General features: G+C 34.9%; 1 protein-coding gene across 2 annotated transcripts in view; it reads left to right on the forward strand.

Moving 5' to 3' along the window:
* Positions 1 to 24,331, forward strand: part of GNGT1 (G protein subunit gamma transducin 1) — a 312,220-nt gene that overhangs the window by 240,956 nt on the left and 46,933 nt on the right. The window lies entirely within an intron of this gene.

The raw sequence follows: 24,331 nt of genomic DNA on the forward strand, positions 1-24,331 counted from the left end.
CTATACATAATGTAATATCCAGAACCACCACCAAAAAAAAAAAAAAAAATACATTCAAAATGCTATAACTAAATCAAAAGGAAATTCTAAAAAAGCCCCAAATAACCCTTAGAAAAGCAGAAAAGAAAACATACACAAAAACAGAATAGAAGATAAAAATTTAAGTGGCAGACTTAATCAGTAATATATAAATAAGTATATGATATTTTAAAAGTCTAAATAACCAAATTAAAAGAGAGAGCTTGACAGAGTGGATTATATACCTTGTTAATTCGAGTGCAAAATGATGTAGTCACTCTTCCAAAATAGTTTGTCAGTTTCTTAAAAAAACTAAATAGGCAATTACTCTAAGGTCCAGCAGATTCACTCCTGGGCATTAGTCCCAGAGAAATCAAGATTCATGCTCACACAAAAAAAAAAATCTGTGCAAAAATTAGAAATCATACTGGAAACCACTTAGATTTGTTCGGTGGGTGAATGTGGTACATCCATAACATGGAATACTACTCAGCAAAAAAAAAAAAAAAAAGCTATTTTAGATTTATGAATCTAGATTAATCGTCTGAAAAATATGCTGGGTAAGAAAAAGCCAGTCACCAAAGGTTTCAGACTACACAATGAATGTATATATAACATTCTTGAAATGTATATATATATACACATATATATAACATTCTTAAAATGACAGAATTATAAAAGAGAACATTAGTGGTTGACAGTGATTAAAGAAAGAGTAGGGATGTAGCTACAAAATGATAATGTGAAAGATCTTTGTGGTTATGAAAATGCTGTGTATCTTGACTGTATCAAGGTCAATACTCTGAAGATATGCTACTACAGTTTTGCAAGATATTATCTTTTTTTATTCTTGAAAATCTGATAGGTGAGAAGTGGTATCTCAGTATAGTTTAAAATCTTATTTCTTTCATTATATGTGGAGGTAGGCAGTTTTTCATATGCCTGATAATTTAAAAAATATATTTCTTCTTTTATGCTCTATTCGTACCTTTTGCCCATTTTCTTAGAGTTGACATCTTTTCCTCCCTTGATTTGTAGAAGATCTTGGTACATTGTATAAATGGAAATGACTTTCTTTTTAATTTTTGATTTGTCCTTTGATTTTGCTTATGGAGTTTTTCTTTGTTTTATTTTGTTTTTCACACTGAAACAAAATTTTAATGTAGCCAAATTGATTAATCATTTCTCTCATTTTATGTATTGAGTAATGATTAGAAGATATTTCCTGTATTTGGGTTACAAAGGAATTCATCTATATTTTCTTATAATTTATGTGAGGTTTTCTTTGTATTACATTTAAAACTGTGATGTCTTATGGAATTTATTCTGGTGTGGGAGTGAGGTACAAATATGATTTTATCTTTACTCAAATGGCTAACCAGTTATACTAACAATTAATAGGCAATCCCAGTTTTCATGGTTCACATATGCATGGATTTCACTCATCATGGTTTAGTTAAATAACACTGTCCCTCAATAACACAGCCCAAATTTCAGTTACCATAGTATATTAGCTGTGAATGATTATACATAGTATACAACTTGCTGCTAGCTCTTCAGTTTACAAATCACTACATAAACAATAGATGCACATCTTGATAGTGACAAATCATGTTACTTGTTTCAAAGCTACTTGGTAATTGGTCACTATCCATCAGTTACTCAGTTTGTGCACAGACAATAAAGCATGTAGTTGTGCTCCCTTCTTGTCTCTCTATGTTAAATCCATGTGACATTTTACAAAAATGGATAATTGAGAGAATTGCTCCACAAAGGAGTGTGGCAAAAAAATAATAACATTGCCAGGAAATTTGAATCAAACAGAAATGGAATTTTTTTAAAAAATAGCTGACTGTGGGGATGGTGACATTTCTGCCATTTGAGGAACTCTGCATATGCAGCCAAAAGTATTTTATGTCAAAAATGAGGAATGTGGTTGCAATGAAAAAGATGAGGATGTCCCCAAGGAAGAGATGCCAGTTCTAACTCTTCATAACTTTGAAAAAGCAAAGAATAAAATTTTGGCAACTGATCCAAACTTAGAAATGAGTGTAACAATTTTCCAAGGCTTAGAAAAGATGCCTTCTCTGTTTTATAAGTTATATGGCTATAAGAAGAAGCTTGACACTGTGAAAACTACTCTTGATAAATTTTTATAAAGAAATAAAACTTTTCATTCTCAATGTTTCTAATGTTTTAAAGTAAGTATACAAAAAAATATTCCTTTCACTGTTTTTTAATTCCCTTGTACATTCATAACTCACAGTAAAGGAATTTCTAGTGCTTTGACAAAAATGTTAAAAGATCATAGAATAATTATACTTTTCCATTAACTATTAAGATTGCTTTACATGATATCAGCTTGCTTGGTCATTTTGTTTTTACATTCCTATGCTACCATGCAAAGTGAGAACTGCCTATAATAAAAATTCCATCTTTTCCTCTGGGATTTGGGAGGCCCCTTATATTATACACTACATTTCCGTATGCACTTGGCTCTATTATTGGAATTCCTGTTCTATTTCATTGATTTCTTTGTGCGTCAGCAGACTTTTTAAATTATAGAAGCAAGCTCACTGATGTTATTTCTTTCCAAAATTTTTCTTGCTTTTTTTTGGGAGGGTGGGGAACGCAGGCACAGCACATGGAAGTTCCCAGGCTAGGGGTCAAATTGGAGCTACAGGGGATGGAACCCACATCCTCATGAGTACTAGTCAGGTTTGTTTCCACTGAGCCACAATGGGAACTGCTTGCTTTTTTTTAAGTAGTCAATCTTGCTTTGGAATACAGACTCTTTAACCTCTTCCTGTTCAGTCTACAATCCTTACATTTCCTCTCCTTGCTTTATTGCAATGGCTGGGACTTCTAGTATGATGTTGAATTGATGAGAATAAGCATCCTTGCCCTGTTCTTAATATTTGGTGAAAGACCTTCAATATTTGGACCTTAAGTATGATGTTAGCTTTAGGATTCTCCCCATTACTCGCCATGGATGCTCTTTATCAGATTAAGTAGTTCCCATATTTATTTAGTTTGCTGAGAATTTTTATCATGAGTTACTGTTTTATTGGCTCTTCTTGATTTTTCATTTTCCCATATCAATGTAATAATCATTTCTAGTTTAAAACGGTTCTGGAATTTAATTAGACTCATATTGACTCATAAATTAACAGTGAACTGACACATTTATGATGTTGAGGCTTTCTGTTCAAAAACATGATAATTCAATCTTTTAATTCAAGGATATTTTGTAATTTTAGTAATGCTTTAAAATTAAGGCTTTGTTAAGGCATTTTTATGTTATGGCTTTACCTGGGTATTTTAACTATTTATATTCTTGATACTATAAATGAGCCTTCATAAATATTTCTAACAGATTAGTGTTTGTACAAATATCATTAATTTCTCTATACTAATTTTTCATCTGTATCCTTTATTATATTCTCATAGATTTCACCACATTTTTTCATGTATTCGCTTAGATTTTGAAAAAAATTCAGTTATGTGTTATCACCTGCTAATACTAGTTTTACCTCTTATTTTCTACTCTTTGGCCTCTAATTGTCGTTTTGATTTTTTTTTTTTTTTCCTAATTGAATTGACTAAAAAATTCAACCATGTCTAACAGGTGCTGATCCTTGCTTTATTCACTGCTTTTGTCAGAAACACTTCCATGAAGTAAAATTCTGGCTTTAGATTGTCATATAAAATTGGTTGAAAATGTCATTGAGTTCTTTATTCTTATACTCTTATGGCTAATCAGTTTGGTTTTAAGGAGTGGTTTCAGGAAGATGTAAAGAAATACCACTACCATGATCATGTTATAGGAAGTTCCTCAAAGGTTAAATTTTATTTAATAAGAGAGGAGAGAGAGAGAGGCTGAAAAAGAGATGTATTTCCTCTATGACTAGAGACAAATGATTATAGTGCGGAGACCGCTCACCTGAAGGAGACAAAAGAAGGCTTGTTAATCTATGAATATAAGATAGGCGATTAGAGTGCTATTAACATGTGCAGCTGGAAGAAGTAGCATGACAGGAAAATCCTTATAAGCAAATATGAACTACATGATTGGGAAAGTCAAATGGATTGACCAAGAGCAAATATTAAAAATTGTCTTTGGATGACTCTAAGAATTAATTTGATGCACTAGATAGCCTAGAGATTAAATTGACCACATGTGGGGGGATTCCTGTCCTTTATCTATGGATACATACTCCAAGCTCAGTTAGGACTCAAATGAATAAATGATTTACTTTAAATCAACTCAAAAGAAACTGGTGAGATTAATTTTTCATTTCTTCAAAATCTACACCTTTTCACCCAGGACAATTTTGACTTCTCACATTTTACTACTTCAAGCTTAATAAAAATACTTTCTTCTCAGAACTAAAATTCCTAGTTCCTAGTACTCTTTCCTTGGAAACTTTTTTGGAGGATACATAACATCTATGATCTAGCTATCAAACCTCCAAGTTATAAAGAAATGACAAAATCTCTAAAGCAAATGTAAGAACTAACCCTCCAGAAAATACTATTGTTAGTGCGAATAAGAGACTAGGGAAGAAGTACATTTGCTTTCAAAACAAAATGAGTTTCTGTTCAGATCAAAGATTTGCGTCTTTCCAGCCTCTCGTGAGTTAATAATCCTGAAAAACCAATGTTTGGATAACAAAAGCTTATTTTGGCTTGAACATCCACTCACGCCATTCTGAGACTCCAACTGCACTGAACTTCACCCAAGCAGGTTGCTGTTCATCCACTCAGATCAAGGGATGTTTCCAATCAGGAGGAAAACATATCTTTTCCCATCACACTATAGCAAATGTATTATCAGTGCCTTCTGTGTTGACCTAAATTCAAGGTTGCATTATACTCGTTATCTTGTCGGACTTCAATCAGTTCTTTATAGTTTTCAAATAAGTTTTGGAAATGCTGATTTTGAGTCCAGTTTTTCCCTTTTTAGTATTATGTATGGGCATGATATTGATTTGACCATAAAATTAATTTGTGTGACTTGAGGGAAATAGTATGATGAGTCTACAAAGTCCCTATAAGAATTTCAGTACAGAGGATTTTGCTCTGAATATTGCACAATTCAGCCTTTCAAATGTGGAAACAATACCTAAGAACTAAGGTGTGTGATTATCTTTATTGCCTGGATCCTGAAGCCTGTACAAATCATAATGAAGACTGACTGGGGTATGAATAATAGATATTTAGAGAGGTTGAAGCATGTAAGGAAGGAAACTCCATTTTGACCTAGTAAGCCAGGGGAATGACTTCTCCCGGGACTGTCATGTCAGGGACTACTTGCAAATGCAAGAAAGTTTGCCAGACAGCTGTTCCTGAGAGCTAAGTTTTTATTTTACTGTTTCCTATTTTTGTTTTGTAGGAGAATCTCCTAGACAGCCAAATATTTGTGCTGGAATTATTTTCTTGTCCTGCTTCTGCCATACACAAAAGCCAAGAAAATATTCAGTTTGTTTTCTCCACAGGAGCCACATATAGATGGCTGAATGGTGGCACTAAAAAACAGAAGGAAAAAAAATAATTAGTTTATGGAATAAAGGGACGAGAGAGAAAATAAGAGAAAGAAACCAGAAAATAAATCTTTGCCTCATGTAATTCAACTTTATTTAATATGAGAACAATATTAAATATTCAAATTTTTTCAATCCTCTTTGTTTCAGTTTGCCACCTTGGCAAGGAAAAAAAGAAAATATATATGTATCTCTGTATCTGTCTATCTATCTCTCTGTCTGTCTGTCTGTCTATCTATCTACCTACCCACCTACCTATCTCCTTCATTATGCCCTTTGGAAAAGAAAAATCCTACTTTGGATTGAAATGGTAGAAAATATAACTGTGTGTTAGTAACACATACACATGTGAGTACTGAGGAGGAAGAAATTTTCCTTTACCCTTCTAGGTTTTTCTGGCTGGTCCAAGAATTAAATTAGCATGAGACAGATTAACAGGAGAAAGTCAAACAACATGTATACATGGGAGAGGCTCTGGAGAACTGAGCCAAATGGCTGAAGCCTTCTCCTTAAGTACCATCTCCAAATTAAGACCAAAAAGAATGTTAGGGAGAGCTGTCTGGAACTTCAAAGGGAAGGAAGGCAATTCACATGGAGACAAAAAAGCAGATGTTTGGTAAACAAATATTTTCTGAGCCACGTGGAGACAGTGGGACATAACCTTGAATTGTTTTTGGCTAGAAATAATCTGCATGCCAAAGAGATATTTTGGGGTGGCAAGCTTTGCTCCTCTACAACAACAACAGCAAAAACAATTTCTCATGTACAGTGTCAAGAACTGTTAGATAAGTATTCAGTTTGGAGGTCTACATATAGGGATAGCTATTGTCATCTGGTTTGAAGAGTTAATATATTTCTAAATTGGAGTTCCTGCTGCGGCTCAGCCATAACGACTCTGACTAGTATCCATGCAGATGCAGGTTCAAAACCTGGCCTTGCTCAGTGGGTTAAGGATCCGGCTGTGGTGTAGGTCACAGATGTGGCTCAGATCCCACGTTTCTGTGGCTGTGACGCAGGCCAGAAGCTGTAGCTCCAATTCGACTCCTAGCCTGGGACCTTTTATATGCCGCAGGTGAAGCCCTAAAAGGACAAAAATAAGTAAATAAATAAGTTTTATTTAATATTATTTCAGGATGAACCCAATTTTGTGTCCGCATTATTCTACACTGTTATAATAGTAAAAATAATCTGTTAGAATTTCTTAAAATCCATATGCCAAGTTTGGGGCCTTTCTTTTGAAAGCATCCCATTAAATAAAATAGAAACCCTTGCGATATGAGAAATAAGTTATTTAGGCTTGGGGGAAGGAGGATCGTAGATGTTAACTAAGACATGAAGACCACACTCCCTATTTGAAAACTGCCGAAAGAAATCTATTAGAAGGACATCTCCACCCATGTGTTCAGCATTTTAAAGAGGGGGTCTACTGTGTGAAAATGTACAGGTGTCACCCAGAAAAAAATGGAAAACAGAGAAACCCTGTTAGGAAAAGTTACCAGAGGTCATGGAAAGTTTATTAAAAGATGGAGCATAAAAGAAATGGTTCTCCTCTTTTGAAAGAACTATGACATGACATCAGAAAGAAGTGGAATGGAGACAAAGGAATTCAATGTAGGATTTCCTTTGAGAAAAAGGAATTTCATCGACTGCAGTTGGGAAACCATTGGATTAAGACAATATTCATGGTCTCTCTCAAATATAAAGTTCTGTGATGTAAGAATTATAAAAGTGAATGTTTATTGCAGTATTATTCACTATGCAGTGAAAACTGTACATCATGATGATCAAAAGAATGGGAATATACCCACGCTCATCTCCATTTCAAAAGTTAGCCATATATGTCCTCTTTAGTGGCCCTTGTCAAGCCTCAGACCTTCTAACAAGATGTGTATTGCTGGGCTGATGGTCCTACAGTCTGTCAATGGGAAATTACCCTTTGGGATGAGCAGATCATGATTCATATTGTCAAAGCCACAGCATTGCAAAAATCTCTCAGGAACATTGTTTCAGCAGGCAAAGTATCTTCAGGAAGGTGAGACATTAGGTAAATGAAGAGAGTAATAATATTAAAAAAAATTAAAGCCCATGTTACTGGAAACAAACCAACCAAGAAAATACCATGATGGTATTCTGAGATTGAAGGAAAGTCTGATGTCCTTATCTCCTAACTTGGGTAAAGCAACATGTGATTAATAACCATCAATATGAAAGGGAAAATCCAGTGACATAATCTTATCTATTTTAATGGCCACCTTCCATTTTCTTTTTCCACCCAGGCATGGTTCCTGTACTTTGCAGGAGGAAATTTAGTCATCCACAGACCAGTACATTGTAAAATTCTGCCTTTCAGACTTTATTTGGAAGCAGGATCTGCCAATCTTGCTTGTGATTTTATGCTACAAGGAATCTTCTTTAGAAACCCACTCTCAGCTCTATTAGTGACAAATTCTAACAAGTGTTATTTTCCTGTCAAACTTTTCATTCTCTCTCATGATTGCTCAATAGAGACTACCTCCAAACTCAAATTTGTAGATTCAAAGTTTATGCTCTATTTTTCCCACCCTCTTGTCTCCCTCCTCCCTCATAGGTATTCAGATTTCTTTATGAGATGGGCATTCTGAGACTAGTCCTCCATGCTGTCTTTCTGTTGACCAGTGTTCCCTTAGACATTTTGAAGTAAAGTTTCTACTCTTTCTATCTCTCTGTTCAAAATCTCTGTTGTCCTTTTATTTTCCACACTGAATGTGATGTGCTGGTTGACATTCTTCTAAGAGTAATTAATTCTTTATCAAATGTTAATATCTTTCTCCTCCCAGGCTGTAAACGCTTCTAACCTAGAATACCGGCATCAATTATATGACTGACAGGCTTTGAGGCATTCAGGGAAGAAAATATTTTTAAAATATACAATTCTCAAAAACTGAAAGTATTCTCCAAAAGCTGTGATGGACCTTACTAAGATTATATTGAGTTTTACCTCACATGTAGGAATCTATCGTGGTATAGCAACCTTTCTTCTGACCTATTCCTTATAATTTGTAGATTGTCTCTGCCCAAATTAAAGGAATTATTTAGCAAATATCTGGCTTATAGAATGACTACACAATATTGATTTGGATAACTCCTTTTCCCAAATGGACTTTTGTCTAGAAGTATCCAATTTGGTTGTCCTCCTAGCTTAATTTTTAATACAATGTGCAGGAGTCTTCATTACGTTAGCATTATAAAAATCTAGTTTATGTAGTTTTTTTCCCCCTGGAACTTAGGATATTATATATTTGCTAAGATGCCAGTTATAAGAATGGGGTCAGGAAAGTTAATTTGCCAAGTGAAAGATTTCCAGGTTGTCATGGATGAGATGCATTACCTATGTGTGTACACAGGCAGATACTCTAGGAGGGGTTATTGCATTACAGCTCATTAATCTCTCTCAGTTCTCATCAGAGACTCACTGGTAATAATTTTTTGTGTAAGAAATCACTCAAAGCAAAAGGCTTATTCTTTAAGTGTGACTTCATCAGGAATTTCCATGTATAACCACAAGCTCAGAATTTATATCTAATTATTTATCGATGTCCATCTATCTTATTTTTTACCAAGTAGGTCAAATGATTAAACAGTTTAACAATAGCTAGAAGTCAAATCTCCCTTAAGAAATTTATTTTGAAATATTTTAAGTTTGATGTGTTTGCTAGAAAACTGAATTAATACCATTCACAAGTTAATTGATCTTAAGTGTGTTGTATATGTTATCACTTCAAAGGTAAATTGAAAATAAATAAAACCAGATACCTAGCTACTTCAGCATTCATTTTTGAGTAATTCTTTTTCTCTAGTTTCTGACTGAAAAATAAGTAATTAGCTTATTTTCTCTCAGTCTGTTGATTAAGGGACCTAATACTCTCACAAAGTAATTTATTTAACATGGGCAATTATGTATATCTCAAGTATCTCCAGTCACAATACATGTTCTGGGACTTTTAAAAATATGAATTCATTTCACATTAATTAGACTAAAAATCCCACTGGAAGTATGAGGTCATGTTCTCAAGATTCCCCTCATTCTCTTTCTCTGAGTGTGTATATAAGATGATTTCCCACGCTTCTACCTGCAGCAATGAATCTTCCAAACTGATCTTCAGTATCTAAGATGGATTTTGACTAGAAAAATATGAAACTCTCTCAGCATACTCAGTAAAGTTTTAATCATTTGGGGAAAGCTTAATGTGGACATAACTCTTATGTATGTGTGTGGGGGTGGTGCATAAAAGACTTCTATTTGGGAGGTTACATAACAGACTTCTATTTGGAATTTATTGTTTCATCAAAAAATACCAAGACTTTTATGTTGCTTTATAGGAGGTTGGATGAGAAGCAGCTCTCCCAGCCTCCTGCAGAGGACAGTGATTTCTTATAGGTTTTTATAGTGGATTCCTTCTGATATTATGTAACAATTTATATTTCTTATTTTGATAACATCATGTCATTTCCACTGTAATTATGATTTATGAGTTATTTAGATAAACTATTTTGGTTTATGTACAATGAGGTTTTTGTGTGGTTTTGCTTTGACAATTTTTTTTTCTTAGGATTTTTGAATACTGATCTAAGTTGAGTCCTATCATTATCAGAATTACTTAGGATAACAGAATGACTTCCTTATTGCATTTTGTTTTCCTCTTCTTCAATATGGAATCATTGACTCTTGAGAATAAGTAGAAAACAATACTTTTAGGGTTTTTTTTTTTTTTTGTCTCTTTGTATTATCCTTACCTTGAGTTCATCCCAAATTTTACATGTGATTTGGTCTTTAAAATATTTTGCATTCTTTGATTTTCAAAGACTGTGAATGCTAAACAGTGATCTACTTTTTATATCCCAGTTCACAGAATTCCAGCTTACCTGGACTTTAATAGATAAAAACTGTATAGTAGGAAGATTTCTAGATCTTCAGATATTTCTTCAACCTCTGAATTGACTCAGCATAACCATCCATATTGAATGGAGTTTAGGATCTTAATCAATTCCATTTACTGGGTTGTGTACAAAGCCTTTAGGAAATAAGATATAAAAGCATAATTCTATTGCTATACCTTAGAGTCATATGTGAACTTACCAAATTTGTCTTTATGACTGTTATAGAAATCCCAAAGGTAGGTCTCCGTGATGAGTAGTCATATTCTAAGTATTTTTGGGGAAAATATATTTTCTCCTTTGGAATGTTTCCAGAAATTATGCTTGGTTTTTTGTTTTGTTTTGTTTTTGTTTTTTTGTTTTTGCTTTTGGTTTTTTGCTTTATACCATAAAGTAACTACACAGTTATAATTTTGTTCTTCTTTTCTGTGGCTGCCATGCTTTGCTTTCTCAGTACTACCAGAAATAGCAGTTGGACTTTTATTTCTTTCCTTTGTTAAGTTCGGCTTTAAAGCAGATTCAGGGAAAGAAATAGAGGAAAAATTTCCTCCTTCCCAATACGTTTTCCTCATCCAATAAAATAGATAATGATGCTACTGTCTTCTTGACATGCTGTATAAATCAACTTCATAAAATTGTATTTTTATCTTAGACATGAAGTTATGAAGCACAAAACTGGACCTCTTTTAGGGAAAAGGAACCAATTACATACAAGGATATACTTGAAGATAAAGGGCAATCATGGTAAATTACTTGTTTGCATGTTGCAATCTAATCCTTCTTGCTTTCAATGAACTTAGTGAGTTTATTGGCATTCACATAATTTACTCTGGAGATAATGATATAATAAGAAAACCAGTTTATTTTCTCTCACTTAGCCAAGAGAACATAATCAACAAAAAGATTTTATGTAACCATAGAGACTTCTATTTTTTTCAAAAGATATTCAAAATCCAAGGTATCCAGAGAGAAAACTTCATTACTTCAATTAGTTATTTCCCTGAAGCTAAATAGCTGGCTGTGGTTGATCTAAGAATATACAAGATGGTGTATTCCGAGGATTAATCTTTTTTGTCAGTGTTGCTATTTTTAGAGTGGTTTAAATGAAAGTGTCAGGTTATTTCTTAAAAATGACTGGCACAGTATTAAAAGAGCAGTTGATTTCATTAAATCTTATTATAATAATTCTGAATTTCACCAGAGACTTTCAGTGGATTTATTAAAAAATTGTCTCAAATGTATCATTAAACATAATAATTATTTATCATAAAGTCTCTAACCATTGGCTGCAAGTGCATTTTTTTCCCTCAAGGTTGAAAGTTTGATTGTATTAACAAGTGAAAAAAAAATATTATGTTTTATATCTGGAAAGAAAGCAGTCTCTCCTTTGGTATATCTTTCTTGCTTCCCAGTTAGGTTAAATTTGCAGCCCAGTGAATTCAAATAGTTAAATGTACTTAAGTGTCATACAAAGCATAAGTAAAGATAGGGCATATAATGGGGACCTGGTGGGTTTGTCAGTGGAACCTTTCTAAAAGCTATTAGAAAAACATGAATTTTAAAATTGATGGGAACAAAATGAGGACTTTCTTTGCTAAATTTATGTAATTTATATACTGTGGAAGCAGCTATGAGAAATGACTTCAGGGTCAAACTTACCACTTACATACATCTGGCACTGGCATGTCCCAGTTCCTTGCTACTTCTGTAGCTTGTAAACTGACTGTGGTGACTCAGTTTGAATCAGTAGTTAAATAGCATCTACTTTTTAATTGGCTTATCTATTCATGTACCTCCATCATCATTCAACAGTTACTGAGGATGTACCATATATTATGCATTGTATCAGGCACTGGATATACAAAGATAAATAAGACATAGTCTTTGCCCACCTGTAGCTCACTGAGTCACAGGGAAAAGGTGGTATGTTAATAGTATACAAGAGCAATAATGGAAGTATGTACATAAATTAGCAATTGTATACAATAGAGGTTGATTTGCTCTACATATAAAGACCAGGAAATAGTTCACAGAGGGGGCAATATCTGAGTTGAGCTTTCAAGCATCATGAAGAGGAACTGAGAGCCATCTGGGTTTTCAGACACCTGTAAGAGTTTGACAGACAATAGAGAAAGAAGTCCTAGCATGCTAAAATACACAGAAAGAATGAACTAAATCAGTTTATTCATGTAGGGAGAAAAAAATACTAAGAGGAAAAAAAGGTAGGGATAGACTCCTGGGAAACAGTTTTGGGCAGAGGACCTAATTAAGCAGATGGAAAAAGGGAAGTCAAAAGAGACGGAAGGAAACCTGGGAAGAGCTGTGTTTCCGAATCCAAGGGGAGAGACAATTTCAGACAAAAAGTAGGCCACCTGTCAATGCTGAGGAAACAGCAAGTAAAACAAAAGCTTAAAAATTATATATGACAATTTGGAGTTCCCGTCGTGGCGCAGTGGTTAACGAATCCGACTAGGAACCATGAGGTTGCGGGTTCGGTCCCTGCCCTTGCTCAGTGGGTTAACGATCCGGCGTTGCCGTGAGCTGTGGTGTAGGTTGCAGACGCGGCTCGGATCCTGCGTTGCTGTGGCTCTGGCGTAGGCTGGTGGCTGCAGCTCCGATTGGACCCCTAGCCTGGGAACCTCCATATGCCGCGGGAGCGGCCCAAGAAATAGCAACAACAACAACAACAACAAAAGACAAAAAAGACAAAAGACAAAAAAAAAAAAAAAAAATTATATATGACAATTAATCTTTCAGCTGATCTTTTCCAAGCACAGTTTTAGGAGAACGAAGTAGGTAGAAATACAAACTGCATTTCCTATTCTTTGGCAAAACTGATAATAAAACTGAAACTTCCACCCTCAGAAAGTTTACATCCTACTTTGGGACATAAAACCCAAGTGCATTTATTGTATGAGTTAGCACTATGTGGTGGCAATGACGGAGAAGCTGAATTTGACGCCAGCTGAAAGAGGAATAAGGAAAGAAATCTGGGGCTAATAGATGCAAATTATTGCCTTTGGAATGGATAAGCAATGAGACCTGCTGTATAGCACTGGAAACTATATCTAGTCACTTATTATGGAGCATGCTGGAAGATAATGTGAGAAAAAGAATGTGTATATATATGTGTGTGTGAGAGAGAGAGAGACTGGGTCACTTTGCTGTACAGTAGAAAACTGACAGAACACTGTAAACCAGCTACAATGGAAAAAATAAAAGTCATCAAAAAAAAAAGAAAGAAAGAAACCTATAGTTATGGGACTACAAGGCTGCGAGGAGTAGTGTTTGGAAACCCACAGTGACACTGTGGAGATTTTATGAAGGAGTATAGATAGAAACTTTAAAATTTTGCCAAAATATATTAATAGAGTATAAGTGCAATCTTTATAAATTAAAGTATGTGAGGATTACCCATTGAGAAAGTGAGTTCCTATCATCTCTAAACAGGGAAAAAAAAAATTTGTCCCAAGGCAGATCTGTGAGAGCTGAAACAACTGACATGTCAGGAAATGAAAAATTGGGGGAAATGATGTTAAGGATATTTAGATGCATTTAAATATTTAATATTCTGTGAGATTTACTTTTACCTGCCTTATTGCCTTAAAAATAAAAAATTAAATATATTTGCTAAAATGTCAGCATATAAAATTACTTGTGACTATGTCATGTAGCCAATTTTATTTTCTAAAAATCAGCGGAAATTTCTGTCCCTGTCAGTGATGTCTCTTTATTTAAACTCAGTCTGGAAAATGTTTCTAAGAAAGTAGATGTTGTTATTCAAAGAAACCATTATATTTTAGCTCTTCTACTTACTACGTTCCCATTGAGACCCCTGCATTTTATCACTTATCATTTATTCAAAAGAAATGTGTGTGCTTACAAATTATTTTCTATGATGTAAAAAATTACATGTTTGTATATGTGTATATATATCTATGTTATGAGGCAACAAAACATCCTAACAAATGTGGTTTGTTGGGTTAAAAATATCTTTTAAAACACAAGTTCATGAAAAGAGGAAATAAAGGGGAAAAAGTGTGTTTTTCTGTAAAAAGTTTGGCTGAAGAACATTACTTGCTATTTAAAATTAATTCTGACAAAAACAAATCAATAGCTTGACAGATTCAAAGTTCAAGCCAACAGGAGAAGTGATTTAAGTTACATCTATCTAGATTTAGGACATTTGGCAATTTAGCATCTGTGTTCCCAATAAAGGTCAATAAAATTCCTTTTTCAAATTGAAAAGCAGGATAAGGGAGGAGAATCTTAACTAAACAATGGTCTTAGGCTTGGTTTCCAAGAAAGAGGGAATTATAACAACTAAAATTCCTTAAAATCAAATGAAATATCGTATTTGATGGGGGAAAATACACTGGTTCTGGGCTCAGCCACCTGTTTTCCTGAATCCGTACACAGAAACAAAATAATATGGGATACACATTAAGGAACGGTAGGTTGAAATCCTTTGGAAAGGTCATAGATAGCATAACCTGAAGTGTACATTTCCTTAATTGTTCATCGTTATTCCTTGTTCTCCGTCCAAAAGCAAGCAGGCAAGGTGATACAGATATAAAGATGTATTAATAGTTCTAACCACTTTTATAAATAATAAATATCTGCCCTTGGACAAAAATGACTGGTTATACATCAAAGATAACAGACAGTCTGTTAGATCTAAGAGTGGATCAATCATTTGCATCACACCCCATAACCAAGAGTGAGAATTGGCTACACACAATAACTTTATAGAAGCTGAATTTGGTTTGTTCTTATTTTCATCCTTTAACATAGTCTTAAAGTTAGATTAATCATCACTGGATCAGCTTAAGAAGCTACAAAATCAGGTTAAAATAGAAATGAGAAAGAAATCAGCAGGTTGGAAATGTATGTAGATTGCTCAACCTTCACTTTTAATATTAAGCATTGTTTTCCCATTTTTTCCATATTATTTGGTCTTTCACCTTGGCTCCAACTATTCATCCACTTTCTATAAAAAGGTGACATAATTTAAAAGTTGCTCTTGCCGATGATATATTCCTAAAAGACACTGCATTGTCCCCTTGCCTGTGGACAGTGGATACTTCAATCCATGGGGAATCAGATGCAAAATTTTCAACACAGAGGAGATTGTTGACTAGATTAATTCCAGTCCAAAATGAGCACTGATCCAGGATCAGGATGGGCTTCATTTATAAAAGGGAAATAGCAAACATGTTATAACTGTTCCCCATTCACTTTTAGAAACTCACAGTCACCAATATAAGTCAACTTTGGTCATGTGATAACTGGTTTAGCATGAGCTGTTCAGTCCTAAAAGTCTTGGCATGGGCATGTGGAATTCTGCTTATGTTTATGGTGGAGTAGCTTGTATCAGAATAATTATTCTGCAGATATCAACTATAAACTCTAGACAAAATATTAAAGAAACTGATGTTGACTTTTCCTATGAGGTCATTAAATCTTGTGGGTGTCAGATAATGAGGTCTGTGGCAGTCATAACAGTTGAAAAATAAGGGAGAAAACCCTATGCTGAGGGAGCCACAAGGGGAAGGCACAAAAATATGGGTAAGAACTCAAATACCTGAACCATGCTTGCACAGAGAAGACTGCAGTGAGCCCTCTGTAAACATCAGTTGGAACTCAAAAAGAATGGAGATTTCAGCTGCTGCCTTCTCCACAAGGGAGACAGAATTGGAGACAGATCAGCTAAGGCATTTGCTTGCTAGAACAAGATGCAACGCTATTCAGAGGAAGATGGAAGAAACTGGAGGCTCTAAACCATATCATATGCATGGCTAACATTAAAAAGACTGACCTTATCAAGGGCTGGTGAAGATGTGGTACAACTAGAACTCTAATTAGTTGCTAACAGGATTGTAACATGGAGCAACCACTGTGAAAAAGTTTTTCAATTTTCCAAAATGTTAAACGTACATCTACCATATGATCTAGAACCTATTCTGCTACATATTTACATAGGAGAAAAAGATATCTATGTGCATACAAAATTTTTACATGATGTCCATAGCAATTTTATTTGTAATAACAAAAAAACACCAAAAAAGGCTCAAATGTCTATAAAAAGATGAATGGATAAACAAATCATGGTATATTTCTTACAATGTAATAAAAAGGGATAAACTGTATATACACACAACATCCAAATAATTATACTGAGCAAAAGCAGACAAAATGATTTTATACTGTATGATTCAAAATATATATATCCCATATATTTATACACACATTCCATGCTGTCTATATATTTTCAGATAACATGGAGTAATCTATAGTGTCAGGCAGAAGATCATTAGCCAGTAGTTAAGGGAAGTGAAATATGTATGGATAGAGGCATGCATGCATGCATGGATGATGGATGGATGGATAACAAAAGGCCACAAGGAAAGGAAACTTTTGAGGACAGTGGATATGTTCATTATCTTGACTATGGTTATAATTTCATATATCTATCTAGCTAGCTAGATATCGTTTCATAAATTACTAGACATATAAAGTATAGGAGCTATCAATAGAAATCTCAAGATAATCCAGATATTGGAATTAACAGACAATAATTATTTGGTCATAATGAATAAACATATCACATATGACTATTATCAGCAGAGAAAGGCAAAGTATAAAAAAGAACTAATTCTAGAACTTAAAACTATAATATCTGAAGTGAAAAATTCACTGGGTAGGTTTAATGGCAGATTGGAGACACCAATTTTGGTCAGTAAACTTGAAACTGGATAAATCGAAATTATCTAGCCTGAAAAGGAGAAAGAAGACCACAAAACTAATATAGCTTCAGAGACCTTGGGAAATGTGTGAAGCAGTCCAGCTTGCAGTTGGAGTCACAGAAAGGAAGAAGAGGAAAATAAGGGCAGAAGAAGTTTTTGAGGAAATAATTACCAAGCTTTTGCCAAATTTGATGAAAAAAATCAAATTTAAAACAAAAAGTCTCCATAAATCTTAAGGATGACTGCAAATAAAACTACAGCTAGGCACACTGCAATCAAATTTCTGAAAATTTAGGGGCACATCCCCCAGCAAAAAAAAAAAAAAAAAAAAAAAAAAAAAACTGGAAGACTGGGAAGTTTCTCTCTTGGGTTTTCAGTCCCAGTCTTCTGCCATCATTCTGACTCTGTAGACCTCCCTGTGGTAGGTCTGCAATGGAAAGATGTCCATAGATTTCCCTGAGCCCAAGTTATTCTTCATAGGCTCATCCTGCCCCTGTTCTGGTCTGTTCTCTCTCGCTGCTAGCCCACAGTGCTATTCTAGCATGTATCACACTTAACCTGTGGATTGCAGACTGCTCAGAGAAAGCTCTGGATCAAAAGGTGAGCATCACTCCAGTGGTCAGTCTGAACTGATAAAGCATATCTTGCTGCCCTAGCTCGAGGCTTACAAGGAGTCCCTCCTGATAGACACATTCTTTTTCTCACACTTACCACCTCTCCCAGGGCAGTTTTCTATTTGGCATTAGCCTGCTTCATGTATAACTACCTAAAACTCTGTGTCACCACTGAGTAACTGCTCTCACCACCTTCCCACCACAGTGGTACTATATCAAATCAAAAGTGGGATGTGCCACTTTCTAAACCAGCACATCTCAAAGAAGCCCCTGCATTTCTTTCTAAAGTACTGCCTTTACACACTACTGTATAAAATGGATGATTAACGAGAACCTACTGTATAGCACAGGAAAAGCTACTCAATAGTTTATAATAACCTATATGGGGAAAAAATGGATATATTTATATGTATGACTGATTCACTTTGCTATACACCTGAAACTAATCCAACACTATAAATCAAAAAAATAAATGTTTTTTTTAAAGTGCTTGCCTTTAGCAGGAAGGGATCTACCCATCCCCACCAGTGGTCCAAATCTGCCATGCTAGAACCCTGCAGAGTCTTGTCCCCTTCTTAAAACAGGAGTTCCTTACTCTGGCTTAAAACTCCCTTTGTCATGACCTCTCTCTGCCCTTTTCCTGGGAGAGTGAATACATCCTCCACTCCCCTTCAGCCCTACCCATCTCAGGCCAAAAGTCTGTTTTGCAACTGAGTAAAAGTAACTGCTCCTTGACAAGTGACCCTTGGCCTTGCAAGCTGAGCAAAGTGATCTGAGATGATTATGCTGCCACATCATTAAATAGTGCACAACTCATTGCTCTGCAAAAGGTGATTTATGCACTAGGGAGTATGAGTCTTAGCATTGAGCAATCCAGATCTCTCTCTTTAATTATGCTGCTTGGCATTGCAAAGAAGGGAAATTTACCCCTCCTCCCCTTTAACATAAAAAGAAATGTGAGATTATTCTGAAGGAAGAAAGTTGATTTTTTTCCCCTAATAAATGTAATTTTGCAAGTTCTATAGGAAATCAAAGTATCTATTTGTAATCATGTACTATTCATAGCCTAGGAAAAGCTTTAATAAGAAAAGGGAAAAAGTAACTATTCTTGCATGCCAACTTGTATTTCTTCAGTTCCTTTCTCCTTTATACCTTCTAAAAGCAATAGAAGCCCCACAGAATTTAAACCGGCCTATACTCTCACTCTATGTGGTTGAAGGGCATGTCACTTTTCCATGAACTTCGCATTTCCTGCTGCTGACTTCTCTGAGGAAGAAAGAATGTTTGCAATGTTTGGCTTATAAGTTTCATAGTGAACAAGTGTTATTTGTACAAGCCTCTGTGGTCCAGGTAGTGATTAATCTCCATATAAGAATGGAAGCATGGCAGGTGGAGGAAGCTGAACTAGTTATTTCTTGCTCAAAATGGATAACTATGGTGATTAGTTAAGCAGTAAGCATCACCTTCTGACACAAACTGTCTTCTGCTTGTTATTCCCATGGGAGGAAAAATTGGCCATTTATATCTTTAGGTCATTGCCCTCCCCCCAAGCAAAAGTTGATTTTTAAGTCCTTTTTACAAACCAAAGAGTACAACCTGCAATAAAGGGACTATAATTCAAGCATATGATGAAGTTTTGAAATATGATTGTTTCCTAGAAATTCATTTATTTATTCATTCATTCATTGCCAGTAATTTAGAAGGCACTATGCTAGGTATTTAAATCTGTAGAGGCAAGAAAAAGAACAATAAAAAAGCTTTCACTGAAAATACTAAAACCCTCAGAAAAGGTGGCCACGCTGTGGATAATAAAGTCAGGGCACTACTGGCCTGATCTTAACAAATTATTTGATTAGTTATTCATTTTCTTCATCATAAAGCAGTTAATGATTTATCTAAGAAATGCCCTCTAGGAATTCACCTTTTTAAAATATTACCAACTGGTGATCTATATAATTGTTTATTGAAGTACCTTGTGCAATATTAAGCATAGACAAAGATATGGAACAGCTGGAATTCCTACACTGCTAGTGAGAGTACAAATTATTACCATCTCTTAGAAAACAAATTCTAATTATCCTGAAAAATTGACATGAACACTTTACAACCCAGCTATAACAGAACCCACTTAAGTACCACTACAAATCTATGCTCTCTTTCTCTAGTGTAGAGTTATTAGGAAGCTTGCTAACCTAACCAGAGACTAAAATTTCCTAGCTTTCTTGTATCTAGTTTGAATCATATGATTACTTCCAGCCAATAGAGTGCGTGTTGCCAAATATTGCTCCTTTCTTGATATTTTAGCCCTATTCTTGGATGTACTAGAGTCATCATGTTGCAGCCATGACATCTGAGGCTATGAGAAGTCCTGTGTTTTTCCTATGAGTAAGAGGTTTAGCTCTGCTTTACCACATTCTTTTTTACGTTCTGAGTTATCTCAGCACCTAGGCTTTTGAAATTACAAAACCTTTTACCTGATTTTCTGTTGTAACCTTCCATTTCTGAGGATGTCTCACAATCTAGTTCTTGAATGGGGAGAAAGAGCAAGATAAAATAATAGGTTACTATTTCAAATTCGTATCTTCATTAGAGTTTCTAGATATAGTGCATTGTTTTGGTAGTTTTATAATCTTAATGGAATTCTTTGTTAGGGACATTTTTTTCAAGCTGCATTCTAGACACAAAGGGTGGGTGCTTATTATATAAAGATATGTAGATGTTTAGGTTTCTAGGCAACTCTGCAAATGGACGTTTCGCAATTCCTCTCTCTCTCTCTCTCTCTGCCTTCATGATCCCCATCACTGACTTTGCTTACTGAAATTGTGTAGTTTCATCCAGATTATTTTTGGATGGAGCTAATCTGATTAATTTAAGAAGTTTCCACCACTGAACAACACCCTTTCTTTTTGACCAATAAACAATCAATGGATAACCTACAACTGCACTGCTCCTTGTCATATAATATGCCTTGTGGCTACCCCTTCAAAAAGAATGGCCTGACACTGTACATTTTCTGAATAAATAGGAAGTATAGTTTCAAACAGACTAGGTGCTTATTATATAAGGTACCATGTCAAAAGCAGTATGTCAAGAAATCAAGAATAGATGAAGGAAGCTAACAGTCCAAATAAAATGGCATGGACTCACTTCTCCCTGCTCCTCTCTGCTAAGCAGACCTTAAATAAATCTGGCTGAAATCCTAAAAATGTGATGAAATATCCCACAGGAAGACAAAAAGAGAAACAAATAAAAAAAAAAAACAGAAGCAAACCGAAAACAAATAATAAAAGGGCAAGTTGGTTATAACCTATCAATAATTGCCTTAAATATAAATACCATACATATGCTGAGCAAAAGACAGAATGGAAAAAGAAAATATGGCCCAACTAAAAACTGTTTACAAAAAACTCACCTTAGAATTCAATGACATAGATGGATTAAAAATAAAAAGATGGAAAAACTATAGCACTTAAACATGAATTTTAAAAAAGAAGGGTAAGTTATATTAATGTCTGGTGAAATAGGCTTCAGAGAAAGAAAAATTGCTGAAAAGAAAAAAGAACATTACATAATGATTAAAGGATCAATCTACCAGAAATGCGTAATGATGTCAAATGTGCACACCAAACTAAAGTCTCAAAATAAATGGAGCAAAATCTGATGGCGCTGACAAAGCAAACAGAAAAATTGACAATCATAGTTGGGGAACATGCACCAAGATACCATATTCTGACCCATAAAAGGAATATCAATAAATTTAAAATAATTGAAATCACATATGTTTAATTGTATTATAGAAATTCTGGTTTGGAATTGAGTTGGCTTAATAAATCCTGTTACAGATTTTCCCAAATGGTCATGAAAATAGCTATGTAGATAAAGAAAAATAAAGAAACTCATAATGATGCTATAAATTAAAATTATTAGAAAATCTATTATCAGTGTCTGAAGAAAATTGCATTAATTGCAATACTAAGAGAACTAGGTTGAAAAACTCATGGTATACAGCCATGCTAGCAAAGAGAAAATTCCCTTTTCTGAATGAAAGATCCTTTATTCTTCCATTACTATTTGTTCCCTGGTTGAGAAAAAAACAAGTTGGGGGCTAAACCACCACAAACCTTGTCAACCATCCATATGCTTTATATGAGTGATGATTTTTAAGATTATCTATTATCTTTCTCTTTATTCTTACTTATATTAATTATCTATTGCTCCATAACAAATTATCCCCAATTAAGCAACTTAAAACAACAGTCATGTCTTAACTCACAGAGTTTCTGGGTGTCAGGAGCCAGAGAGCTCATCTGGGTGGTTTTGGCCCAGCATTTCTCATAGGATTGCAGTCAAGTTGCCAGCCAGAGCAGCAGTCATCTCAAAAATGACTGGTGCCAGAGAACCCACTTCCTAGCTCACCTACATGATTGTTGACAGGCTTCTGTTCCTTACCACATGGTTCTCTCCATGGGCTACTTGAGTGTCTGTAAGACATGGAAACTGGCCTCACTCAGGAGTAATCAGAAAAGAGAGAGTGAGAGAATACTCAAGATAGAAGCTTGGAGAATCCCAGAAGTCACATTGCATGGTGTTTGTTGTATGCTGTTGGGCTCAGAAACCAGTCCTGATCCAGTGTGAGAAGGGACCACACAGGAGGTACATCCCAGGAGGCAGGGATGTATTGGGTCTACCTCAGAAGCAGGAAATCACAGTCCCTCATCAGTAGCACTTTTTCTACATGTAGCCAATTAGAATTTGTGAATTCCAGTAAACAATGCAAAAGGCAATGGAGAAGGGAGAAGAGGGATCACCACTGAACACTGCACCTTGCGAGATAGGGTTTTCCAAATAAATGCTATTGATAAGCCTGCGAGAGGAGCCACACAGGGTGAGGATTTCCTGTTTTGTCTTTGTTTTTTTTTATTTCAGTTCAGAACCTCAGGAAGCATCTTGAAGTGGGGACATAAGAATACCTTATATTAACCTAGGAAACCTGTGTCAGTTTATTCTCTGCTGATTTCTGATAGTTGCTCTCTGTTCAGAGCCCCTCCTCCAGCAGCAATTCTGATGTGGAGATCTGGCCACTGAAGACAGTGGTAGTAACTATAACTGCCAAGGGAAGTCTACATATGTTATCTTAATGGGCTGAATTGATTTCTTCTCCTACCAAAAAGCATAAAGCATAAAACCAGCATGGGATCTATGAAACTACTCTGTCAATTCCTATTAAAAGAACATGTCCTTAAAGACTCAAAGGAAAAACAAACATGATTTACTGCAGGAAAAACACTTTAGAAAATAGAATGCCAGTATATAACCTTTGTGAAAAAAAGAAGAAATCCAAATAGATTGAATAGAGTATGATGAGAAGAATCTAATTAGAAGAGAGGGGTAAAAGGCAAGATAAGCTTATAAGAAAATGAAAAATGAAATAGAATTTTGGTGAAAACTGGAGGAAGAAATGAAAGAGTGGAATTGAAATTTAAAAAGTGAAATGAATAAAAAGGAAAAGCTATGTGAGCTTTTTCAGAATGCAAAAAAGAGAAAAGGAGAAGGGTAAATAGATAAGCAAGAGGAAAATACTTGCATTTCAGTGTTGTAAATTCTTTGGGTTAATATCATGTCACCATTAAAGTATCACACAAAATACTTAAAATCCGCTGCACTCTGTTTATCCCTTCCTCCCTCTCCTCAAACTCCTGGCAACCACTTACCTTCTTTATTGTCTTTATAGTTTTGTCTTTTCCAGAATGTCATATGATTGGAATCACATATGATGTAGTCCTTTTAGCCTGGGTTTTTTAACTTATCAGTACACATTTAGGTTCCTTCCATGTCTCTTTGTGGCTTGATAGCTTTTACTTGCTGCTAATATTTCATTCCATGGGAAGGAACCACATTTTGTTTATCCCAACGAAATGAAAGACATCTTGGTTGCATCCAATTTTTAGCAAATATCAATAAAACTGCTAAAAAGATTTGTGTGTAGATTTTTGTGTAGAGTAAGTTTTCAACTCCTTGGGTAAATACCTCGGAGCATGAATGCCTGATCATGTGGTTAGACTATGATTAGCTTTGTAAGGCTAAGCCCCCAGGTATTTTTAACCTCCCAAACTAGCCCATGCTCAGCCTCCAGCAATTAGTCAATTATTACAGTGTTTCTACCAGTTGCTGGCATGAGCTGTGGGCTTACCTTCCTGGTAGTCTGGAATTCCCTGTATTCAACTTTCTCTTAAGTTTTCAGGGTGGCAGTTTACCCTGTGACCTCAATTATCTGATGGGTCTAAGAAGAGTTGTTAATTTGTAGTTTTTTCAACTTTTATCATGTTATAAAGACAGAATAACAACTTTCAAGCTCTTTAGCAGTAACTAGAAACTGGAAGTCCCTTCTGTTTTTTATAAATATGTTTCATTGGATGTTCTATTTTCTTTGTTTTTTAAGCTCTCTGATATTTTATGTTTATTTCTTTCCTACTGACGAGTTTACAATTTTATTATC

The sequence above is a fragment of the Sus scrofa genome, chromosome 9 (genome assembly GCF_054392235.1).
Source record: "Sus scrofa isolate SSC_HxYL_T2T_F1_AM1 chromosome 9, Sscrofa_HxYL_maternal_Yorkshire_Landrace_v2.0, whole genome shotgun sequence".
Lineage (NCBI taxonomy): Eukaryota > Metazoa > Chordata > Mammalia > Artiodactyla > Suidae > Sus > Sus scrofa.